Raw genomic sequence first — 11,076 nt, forward strand, 5'->3', positions numbered from 1 at the left:
ATAAATTAATTTAAATTGAAGGAAACTCACTATATTCATTTATTTACTTTTTTAACTATATAAGCAAAGTAAAATCAATAAGCTGGTTCCAAGTGGGCAGCTAATAAAATTCATGTTGATTGAAAAAAAAATATACTGGCATATAATTTCTACATGCTATGAGAGTTCTTCCTCCCAATGTATCCAAATAATTTGCTCAACCCTTTATTTACAGTATTTATAGTTATATTGTGGTGACTATTTTATTCTATTAGCTTCCTCCTTAACCTCTTCTACCTTCCAAGCACAGCCTCCAGACAGGCTTCTATCAATAGCAAAAAGGATTTTTTAAAAAACTGTCTGTTCTCTGAGATTTTTCAGGGACATAGCATTTATTCAATAAATGCTTTTTGAGTCACTAGAATACAGTTAGGATTATCTAAAACTAAAGCCTAACTGAATGGCAAGAAAATGTCTGTATATTTGATACCTCATGTAACAAAAAAAAAAAAAAATTAAAACCCACAATATACAACCCGATGGCATGCTTGCATAGATTTCATTTTTGTTCAGCACTTGAAGTTAAAAGCTTCTGTGATTTTCGAGGTAATTTATGTCACCAAATAAACACACATTTTGAAAATAAATAAGTGGGTCTCCTAATGAGGAATCGTGGTGCTATGTATGCAAAATTTCAAGTTAATGAAATGGAGATATAGTTTAATATGACAATTGAAAGCAAATAGATGTTAATAACTATGCCTTTTACAGCGAAGCCTTGTTTATATTGGAAAGGACTTTGCCAGTCTAACTTTGCCGCTGACTCTGGCATGATTCTCTTACGACTAGATGTAGGTTATATTATGAGTACTGTGTCTCTGCTTAAATGCACGGCAAACATCTTTGTATCATTACCTCCAAATCAGACCTTTCCTTTGAACCCACTCCTTAGAGCCTTCCTTCTTGGGAGAGGACATGATTCTGTTTTTGCAGTCCTTGCCTCCAAACAAGTGAACGAGTAACACAAAACTTCAAATCCTTAAAAGGCTGTAACGGGGAGCTTTCCGTGGCCTCACATCTGCAGTGTTAGCAACGTGGGCTGGGCTCGGGGTTCTTGGCTCTGTTTACTCGCACGTGTGAGCTGCATGTTCAGTCTGCCTTTGGCTGATGCTTAAGAGCAAGAATTATCCAAAGAACAATGAATGTAAGGGACGTGGTTTAATGAGAGTGGATCCCATAGGCCAATATATTTGAATACTTGGTTCCTATGTGGTGTCGAACTGTTCAGGAACGATTAGGAGTTCAGAATTAAGAAAAGATTAAAGAGCCAGACGGTGGTGGTGCACGCCGGTAATCCCAGCACTCTGGGAGGCAGAGGCAGGCAGATTTCTGAGTTCGAGGCCAGCCTGGTCTACAGAGTGAGTTCCAGGACAGCCAGGGCTATACAGAGAAACCCTGTCTTGAAAAAAACAAAAAAAGGGAAGGAAGAAAGGAAGAAAGGAAGGAAGGAAGGAAAGAAAGGAAGGAAGGAAGGAAGGAAGGAAGAAAGAAAGAAAGAAAGAAAGAAAGAAAGAAAGAAAGAAAGAAAGAAAGAAAGAAAGAAAGAAAGAAAGAAAGAAAGAAAGAAAGAAAGATAGATAGATAGATGTAAGATTAAGAACTGTTTAAGAGCCGGGCAGTGGTGGCACACGCCTTTAATCCCAGCACTTGGGAGGCAGAGGCAGGCAGATTTCTGATGTTCGAGGCCAGTCAGGTCTACAGAGTGAGTTCCAGGATAGCAGGGGCTACACAGAGAAACCCTGTCTAAAAAAAACATAAATAAATAAATAAATAAATAAATAAATAAATAAATAAATAAATGAACTGTTTAGGAAAGATAAACATTTTAGGAAAGAGTCCCTAAAAGTTGGAACTTAGAGCATGCTTTGAGACTCGCCACTGTCCCTATCTCTGACTTGTGAGCCCTCCATTGTCCCTGCTGCCATGTCTTTGGTCCACTACTGTTGGACTCTTACCCTCCGAAACCATAAACCCAATGAAATGTTGCTTCCTTTTATGAATTGCTTTGGTTATTGCATTTTGTTACAGAAATAGAAAAATAATAAAAACGATACGTGAGTGGGTGGAGAAATAGGTACTCACAGATGTTATTGTATGTCTGGCCCCAAGCTGGACATTAGAGAAAATACACAGAGAAAATGAAAACCAGGCTACATGTTTCTAAGGACCTAAGAGGGGATTCAAAATTCACAGAGTGGAAGGATTTTTACAAAGGAAAAAAAAAGTGCGAGAAGTTTGGCAGCAGAATATCAATATTCTGGCAACAGAATAAAATTAAACAGTCAAAAATACTTAAGTTCTCATAGACCATTCACCAAACTCCCACTCCTGCCCCCCACTTCAGACTCAGACTTTTAATTAAATCTAGACTTTCCCTTGGAAGCTTGTTCTCACCCCTGAGTATAAATTCATGAAGAGAACTGGTGAGCCCCGAGTCACAATGACCCTATCAGAATCCTATATTGAAGCACAGAAGCATTGAGTTGGGAAACAAGACAGAGGTCCAGGGCTCAGCAGATTTCCAATACAGTGGGGGCTAGCCTGAATGCGCCAACAGTAAACAGCATAAGACAGAGTGGATTTAGAGCTAATTCCAATGGTGTAGACAAGGAACTCAAGGGAGGAAAAATACAATTAAGAAGACACAGTTATTGCCCTGAAAATTATCAAATGCCCCAATGGATCCAGAGAAACAGTGCTAGTATGTCATGTTTAAGACTAAACAAAAAAGAAAACAACAACCACCCAGTGTCTCCACGAAGCCTTGACATGTTCTTCCAACATCAGACTCCCATCCACCCGATTCGTAGAACACTCCCATTCCGCACCACATAATTGAGCACCTAATTATATTTTTCTTAGTAATGCTTGCTGTTTTTTTTCAGGATGGTTAGTCTCCTACTCCTACCAGATTGTAAACCCACTAAGGCCTGCGAACATATGTGACTGTGTAAATTTGAATGAGACCTTTGAGATCCTTTTATGTTGACAGCTGCAGAAGATGAAGACTGACAATTTGTGGCTTGTCCTAGTTCTCACGGCCAATTTGTGTTTGGAAAATTTCCTTAATCTCCCTTTGATTGGTGGAGAAAGGAGGTATAATGCAGATACACCCCCACCGCCCAGGGATGTGGCTACACTATAATGTTAGAGTTTTCTCACCTTAGAGACAATGCAAAACCCTGAAAATTTTTGGTCTAGATTTTAAGGTGATATGGACCAGCTATCAATTTAGTAGTAGTAGTAGTAGTAGTAGTAGTAGTAGTAGTAGTATTTGCCAGTTGAGGCTTGAATACAGAATTGATGGGGACACTTAATGCTTATGAAATCCTCTTCCAAACAGGATGGGAAATGGATAAGAAACAGCAATTGGGATATGACCTGTCTTTGACAGACCAGCAGGGAAAAATGGGAGCACGACAAGAGGCTGAGTTGGGATTCAGAAATGAGAATACTGTGCTGCAACACAATCAGGCTGTCAGGTGGTCTTACTGGGTAGAACAGTGACTTGCCCCAAGGAACTCCATTTTACAGTCAGTGTTTGATTCCAATTTACTGCAAACACAGAAGACACAATGCCTCCGTACCTTGGTCAACATATTAAACAACACAGATTGCCTAGCACCATGCGGAACATAGCAATAACTTGTTCTCAAAAGTAAAGAGGTGCCAACCTACAAATCTATCAATGTAATCTGTGGTCATACGAGCTCATGAGTGCCTTAAAATAACTCCAGGCAAAACAAGCCTGAGAACTTACCAAGCACATCAGACTAAGAACATGGTATTAAACCCTTGCCTGGATCCCATGAAGAAGAAAGAACACATATAACACTAGGAAGGTGGTGGTCCCTTACCCAACTGTCATCTGAACACTTGGTGTTTGTATCACAGAGCCAACAAGTAGCAAACTCCCAACTCAGGAGACTTGAGCTGGAGTCAGTCCCCATACAAGTATGTTCAACTATGTTTCTGGCATAGTGCATTCACAGCAGAATGAATGCAAGATACCTTTAACCCAGCTGCCAAAAGTTGACTATTGATGGGCACATGGATTATCTCCAGTGTTCAACCTTGACAACTAAAAATTCATCGTTCATATGTATACCAAACTTTGTGTGGATATTCATCTTAATTTCTTTTACTTATATACTAAAGACTGAGACTGTGACATTGCATTGAGCTTGCTGTGTTTGATTTTATAATGATTGCTGCCAGTCTGCCTCCCTGCCAGGAGCAAGAATTACACTGCTCCCAACCCTCACCCACAGTTACTAGACAGGTAGCCTTTACACTGTAGACATTTTCTTAGACTCACACTGTGGCTCCACATTGTACTTCTTTACCTATTGTCCTCAAAATATCTCCTTATAAGCATATTTAATATCCATGTATCTTTCTGATGGTTCATTCATATATAAAATGGACTGTGATTATAGTCACATACCCACCAGTGTTCTCTGTTAGCTGTTTAACCCAGCTGACAAAAGTTGACTTTTGTCCTTCCTTTCCATCTTAACCCCTTCTTTCCAGCATGGCTGCCAGCAGATACATCCCTGAAGCACGTGGCATTCCAGCCTGCAACAGCCATTAATAGCCAACTGCTCCTCAAGAAAATACAGGACCTCACGAGACCTCCTCTATTCATGCTGTAATGCTGAGTGGCCCAGTCTTGTGCATGCATTTATTGGTGCTGTGTATTTATGATTGCAAAAGCCATATCATATCTAGAAGGCAATATTTCACGGCACTCCTCCTCAACTTCTGGTTCTTACATTCTTGCCAGCTGCTCCCATCCCTATCACGATGTCCCCCAGGGCCTTGGGGGCTGATATAAATGTCCCATTTACACATGGGTGCCCAAGAGTCATTCACTATGATCACTTCATCCAGATTTGAGTCTCTCCATTATCAGTCACTCTCTGAAAAATAGAGCTTCTCCCTCACATTAAGAACAGCGTTAATCTATGAATATACATGAATATGTAGAAGGAAGCTTTACAACATGTCTGGTCACCGAAATGATTGTGGTCTGATCCCTATCGGGTCCGTAATCTCTACAGCCATAGGTTTTTGACTGAGTTTATAGGACTAGATGTCTATTTGCTCCTGTGGAATGGGCCTCAAATCCAATGACAAAGTGGTTGGTTTTGTCACTATTGATCTGCTAGACATATCTTCCCAGACACACTGTTACTATAGAAGTAATAGTCAACAGCTGAGAAGATCATTGATGAGTTTTCTCTCTCACATTTATTTTTCTGCTGCTGTGATAAAATGCCATGACCAAAACCAACTTCAGAGGGAAGGGTTTACTTGCTTTACAAGTCCATAATCATAATATTGTCATATCCATCATCAGCAGATATTAAGATGGGAACTCAAGAAGGGCAGGAACCTGGAGGTAGGAGCTGATACGGAGGCTATGGAGAAGTGTTGTTTACTGTCTTGCTCCATGTGACTTGTGCAGACTATCTTTCACATATATCCCAGGTCCTCCTGCTTACCAACACCACAGGCTAGGCCCTTCCATACCAATCATTAATCATCAAAATGCCTATACAGATTCGCCAAGCCTATGGAAGCATTATCTTAGTTGATGTTTCTCTTCCAGGTAACCTAAGCCAAGACTCATGTTAATACAAATGAATAAGAACACACCTGACACTGGGGTTTTGATTTTAAAAGTCTGTGACTCTGGGGACAGCATTATCTACCTATTATATCTTTATTCCAATATCTTTTAAATACACACACACACACACACACACACACACACAGTGAGGCCTCATGTCAGGAGCCTAGTGTCTGAGAGCATGGCAAATGGCCTTCCATCCCTTCCAGAATTATCTGCTGGGTCACCAGGGTTTAAACCTAGCTTGACCAGAACACAGACTGCCTTTCATGGTCCCATAAAATATGAAAGATCGGTATATGTGTGTGTGTGTGTGCGTGTGCGTGTGTGTGTGTGTGCGTGTGTGTGTGTGTGTGTGTGTGTGTGTATGTGTGTGTGTGTGTATGTGTGTGTGTGTGTGTGTTTAAAGGGCTTTATTTTCAAGAGAGAAGGAACGTAATCGAACAAGCCAAATGCCATGTCATCTTCTGACTCTTCTGACACCTTTTTCTCACCCTCCTTTTCCTCTGCTGCAGCAGAGGCCAAAGCAGCAGCAAGAGCTACAGGGCCAGGGGCAGCAGAAACAGTTTCAGCCACAGCCACAGCAGCAGGCACACCAGCGAGCATGCTAACACCCCACGTGAGGACAACATACGTGATTTTCCCCTTTAGTTCACTGATACCCCTATGGTTAGTCACCGTCCACTTCGATTCCCACACTGTCTAGGATTTTCTTTATGTTTTGGCACTGGAGAGGAGCTGCCCCCAAGGGCACCCAGGAGGTCAGAAGTGACATAGTACAAGCCAGCTGCAGCGATAGGCTTCATACGTGCAACTTCTGTGGTATTGGGCAACAAAACCCAATCTCTCATATTTTGTGGGACTATGAAAGGCAGCCTGTATTCTGGTGGAGCTAGGTTTAAACCTGTGCTTCTCACAGCCTGACATCTGCCCAGCAGTGGCATGGGGTGCATGCAGTCAAACTCCCCATATCTTCCTCACCCAGTGGCCCTCGCCCAGTGGTCCAAGCCCTGGCCAGATGAAGGGCCACCATTTTAACTCACAATATTTCCTTTGTTAAAGTATTTCTCCAAATACTTGGCCCATGTAAATTTAATAACATGCTTTGTTATAACTGAGGTTTTTTTTTAAGTTCTTAATATATTACAGAGACAAGCTCTTCATTAGGCACATAATATTGAATAATTTCTCAAAAGCCCAAACTTGACTTTATACTCTCAGTTTTGAATTTTTGTTCTTTATTATTATTTTTTATTTCTGCTTTTGCAGAAGCATATTATGTAGCCCTAGCTAGCTTGGAACTTGTTATGTAGACCATTCTAGGCTGGAAATCACAACACCTGCCTACTTCTGCCTCCTAAGTGTCTGGATTAAAGGTTTACTAGCTGCTAGCCTAGCTCCACACTCAGTAAGAGACCCTGTCTCAAATAACACAGTGGCTGAACACCTGACAACCTCCCATAACTCCAGTGAACACCAGCCCCTGTCCTTGCACAAACCATATACTATACATGTAAATACTACATAGGTCACTCACATACAGAATGATGATGCCAAGTAGATATTATTGTTTTCTTCTTTAAGAAGGGAACAATGTTCCCTTCTGTAAGAGGGAAACATCTAGTTCTCTGTTGTTAAATACATAGTTAACAGTAAGATTTTCTTGTAGGTCACCATTAATCTCTCAGAGAAACTTTGCTCCTATCCAAGACACCACTGATCATGGCGTGTGTTCCATTGAGTGATGGGAACAAGCACCATTCCTGACTTTGTGTGAGCTCAGGATCCTATGTGAAAAATTAACACCTCATTATCAGACTGAGAAAATTCTGTTCTATTCCTCCTTCGCTGAGGATCCTTATGGGAGTAAATTATATCTAATGTTTAATCAGCATCCCTAGATGTTATCATGGGAATTTTTTTCTTGAGATAATATGATATATGGCAATGATTTTTATCTATGTGTTTTATGAAAAGAATGAGGATCAGTGCAGAAATTATTCAGGATCCCCTGAGACCCAGGAAGCAACAACACTGAGTGATGCTTGACCCGGGGTATTAGAAAAGAATTGTCCATTCAGATGCCGTGAAGTTGCCCCTTCATCTCTTTGACCATTATTGGTGATAAATTCACATAAGTGCTTCTGGCAGCCAGCTGGTGGTCCCTTTGTTCATGAAGTCTCACCAACACAACCGCAAGCTCCACCGGCAGCTTCAGCACCCGTGTTATGCTACTGAATTTCATTTTGAGTGATTTAAGTCTGCCCTTTTCTAGGTGGGAGAAAACATGACTATGATATGCATGCATGTTTCTATAATACACTGACAGTTGAAGCTACCGTATCATCTGGCAAAATTTTCTCTTTGGTTCTTGGTTTGGAACTTCTCATATAGGACTTAGCTGGAGAAACACATTAAACCGTGTTTTGGTGATGAGAACTGTCTGTGTCTGTGACTCTTCTTTCTCTACAGTCCCTCCCATACTCCTAATGTCTCCCTCAGGCAAGCCCTACACGGCAAGGGAAATGCTCCTGGTCTGCTATTCTTATTCAGAATGTACTTTTTTTTTCAGGACATGGGTGACATGCAAATGTCATTTGAGACATCTTGCACGGATGCTGTTGGGATTTTGTTATATTCTATTTTTAGATTTACCTATTTTATTTTTGTGAATGTTTGCCTGAAGGTATGTATGCACCACATGCATAACTGGGTGCCTGGCCGAGGCCAGAAGATGGTATCTGGTGTCCTGAAACTGAAGTTACTGATGGTAGTGAAGTGCCACATACAGGCTGGGAACTGAACCTGGGACCTCTGTAAAAGTACCAAGTGCTCTTAATGTCCTAGCCTTCTCTTTATCTCCACAATCTATGTTACTACCATTGGTTTGAGGAAGTATACAGCCTGCTTCAAGTGACTGATGATACAGCATTTTAGAACTAATGGAATTTATAAATTGCATACAGCCTGGACATGGCACTGTTGTGTAATATTGTATTCACACCACACGTCCTGTGTATATTTAACAATTTGTATAAATAGTAGATGATTTAGTGTAACAGAGTTACTTTTCGGGGGAAGCAACATAGAACTTGTAAAAAAAAATTGCAAGCTGCTACTGAACTCTGTCAGACAGCTAACGTGGAAGTTGATTCTGGAAAGGCCATTATGGGGGTAATTGCCCAAGAGAATGTTTTCTTACACAGGAAATTAAAGACAGAGAAAACATTATTAAAAGTAAAAAAAAAAAAAAGTAGCTTCTCGCATCTGCCAGGACATGCAGCAGCAGTGTTTGCACTTCTTATGAGAATAATGACTAAATTCAGTCTTGGTTAGATCCAGAATTTAAGTTGAATTTCAAGAGGGCCGACCCTTGAATAAGAAAGAGAAAAATATTCAGGATGTTTTATACAGTGAGAGTCCCCCTTCCAAAAATCATATTTTTAAAATGTTATTCCTCCCCAAAAGGTAAAGTGAGGAGTTTATATTGCTTATATTAAATGAAAGATCAAAACACTTGGATTGGTGTTTTTGAAAAAATCTGGTTCTCCACCCAAATTCACCATATGTATGTGATTCTAGAAACTAGATATGCTAAGGTATAAAAAAAATGCCTGTCACTAACTTTATTCTTGAATTCTTAGCAAAAATGGATAATTATTTTCATAGGAAAATGTGCTTGTGAATGCATACATGTAGTATGTTGTGTATGTCATATGTGAATGTATATATTTGAAGAGGAAAAATGAGTCAAAATTTAAAATGTTAATTGGACAACATTCTTGGATGTCTTAATTACAGTGATTTCTCATTTGAATTAATTTGGCAAATAATCAACTTATTTTCTCTTGGTCTTCACTCTGCAGTCCTCTGGATTCAGATCTTGAGGTGCAGCTTTATTGACGCCACAGCTTCTCCATCTCTGCATTAATTTATAGGAATAGTGATTATACTCTGTCATGCAGCTAGACATTTTTTGGACAAGATGTCATCTACATTCATTAACAGCTCATTTATTTGCCATTATAAGTTTTGCATAAGTGAATTTTCCAGATAACCAAAATTAAATCCGTGACATTTTACTTTAACCATGTTGATGGAAAGAGCTCAAATTCCCTCATTTCTTACTGAAACTATTCTTATGAGGGATGCCAAGGGAGTCCGGACAATTTTGAGAAGGAAAGTATCTCATGGATGGGAATTAGACTGTGATGTGAAATTTAAATGATGCACAATGAAATGATACTTTCACAAGGCGTTTAAAGAAGAAAATGGTCACACTATAATGCAAAATAGCAAAACAAGAATGCAAAGATAAATTCTGCACCATCCCAGTAACAGGATATAGGGTCTGCACAGAAAGTCTGGACCATGGTGAAGCATTATGAATGCTTCCTTCTGAAGAGAGGATTAGAGATGATTCTAATGCATTTCTCCTCAAATTTTCATGTTATTTTCCTAAGCTTTTTTTTTTTTTTTTTTTTTACATTAGGGTTCCCCTCCAAAGGCTGATGGTTTATAACTTGCATGATAGATCGCATATTTGCCCCTTATTATCCTGTGCCTATTACATTTTAAGTAATAAGTGACTATTAATAATGATTATCAGAACATCCATTCATTTGACATGAAATCATTCCCAACGCTATTTCCATGAAGAGGCTATGATTGAAGTGTATCAAGGTGAAGCCCATCTTGCAGTTTTCTTCTGTCCCGTATTTATTAATTTTGTACTCATTTATCATAAAGGCAAAGAAGATATAACACAGGCACCTCAATTGATAGCTATATCCTCCAAAGCAAAGTAAAAAAACATGCTATTTACAGTTGTCTGAGTAAAACCATTAGGTGACAATGGATGGCCAAAAGCCATCTGTCATGTGATTGACTGCCCACATCAATCATAAGAACAGAAATAAAGTCCAAGGATTTATGATTTGAACTAGGATATCTGCTAACAGCTAGGTCTTTCCTTGAGCTCTTCATGAACTGGCAAACAGCACCTTCCCTAGAACACTTTATTGTAGTTTCTTTAATCTTTGTTGTCACTGAGGCCTGAGTGACCACAGTGGTGGGTAGTGTTGTCATTCATTTGGCCATAACAAAGATTCTTTGAAATAATAACTACCAGTATATGAGCATGCATGTGTACAATATATTCTCAGAGAGGGCTGGAGTTTTCTACCCAGATTCCTCTTAATTAATTCTACGAACAAGATATTTATATTCTTCCTGCCTTGATTTCCTTCCTGGTAAGAGATGCTAGCATTAGAAGCTACCCTATGAGGTCTTTGAGGGCATTAAAGGTGTTAAATCAAATCAAATACTGTTTTTATCACAATTCCTGGGACATTTTATAGAGTCAATAAATGTTAGCTTTTACTTATGATTCATAATTAACA

General features: G+C 39.5%; 1 protein-coding gene across 1 annotated transcript in view; it reads left to right on the forward strand.

Annotated features, from left to right (window-relative positions):
• The window catches only part of C13H18orf54 (chromosome 13 C18orf54 homolog), a 624,273-nt gene extending 623,041 nt beyond the window's left edge, over positions 1 to 1,232 (forward strand). The window contains exon 9 of the transcript XR_007973096.1: positions 1,220 to 1,232. The gene's annotated coding sequence lies outside the window, so the exon portion shown is untranslated. The remainder of the gene's footprint in view (positions 1 to 1,219) is intronic.
• Positions 1,233 to 11,076: the final 9,844 nt, after the last annotated feature.

Source organism: Apodemus sylvaticus, chromosome 13, assembly GCF_947179515.1.
Source record: "Apodemus sylvaticus chromosome 13, mApoSyl1.1, whole genome shotgun sequence".
Lineage (NCBI taxonomy): Eukaryota > Metazoa > Chordata > Mammalia > Rodentia > Muridae > Apodemus > Apodemus sylvaticus.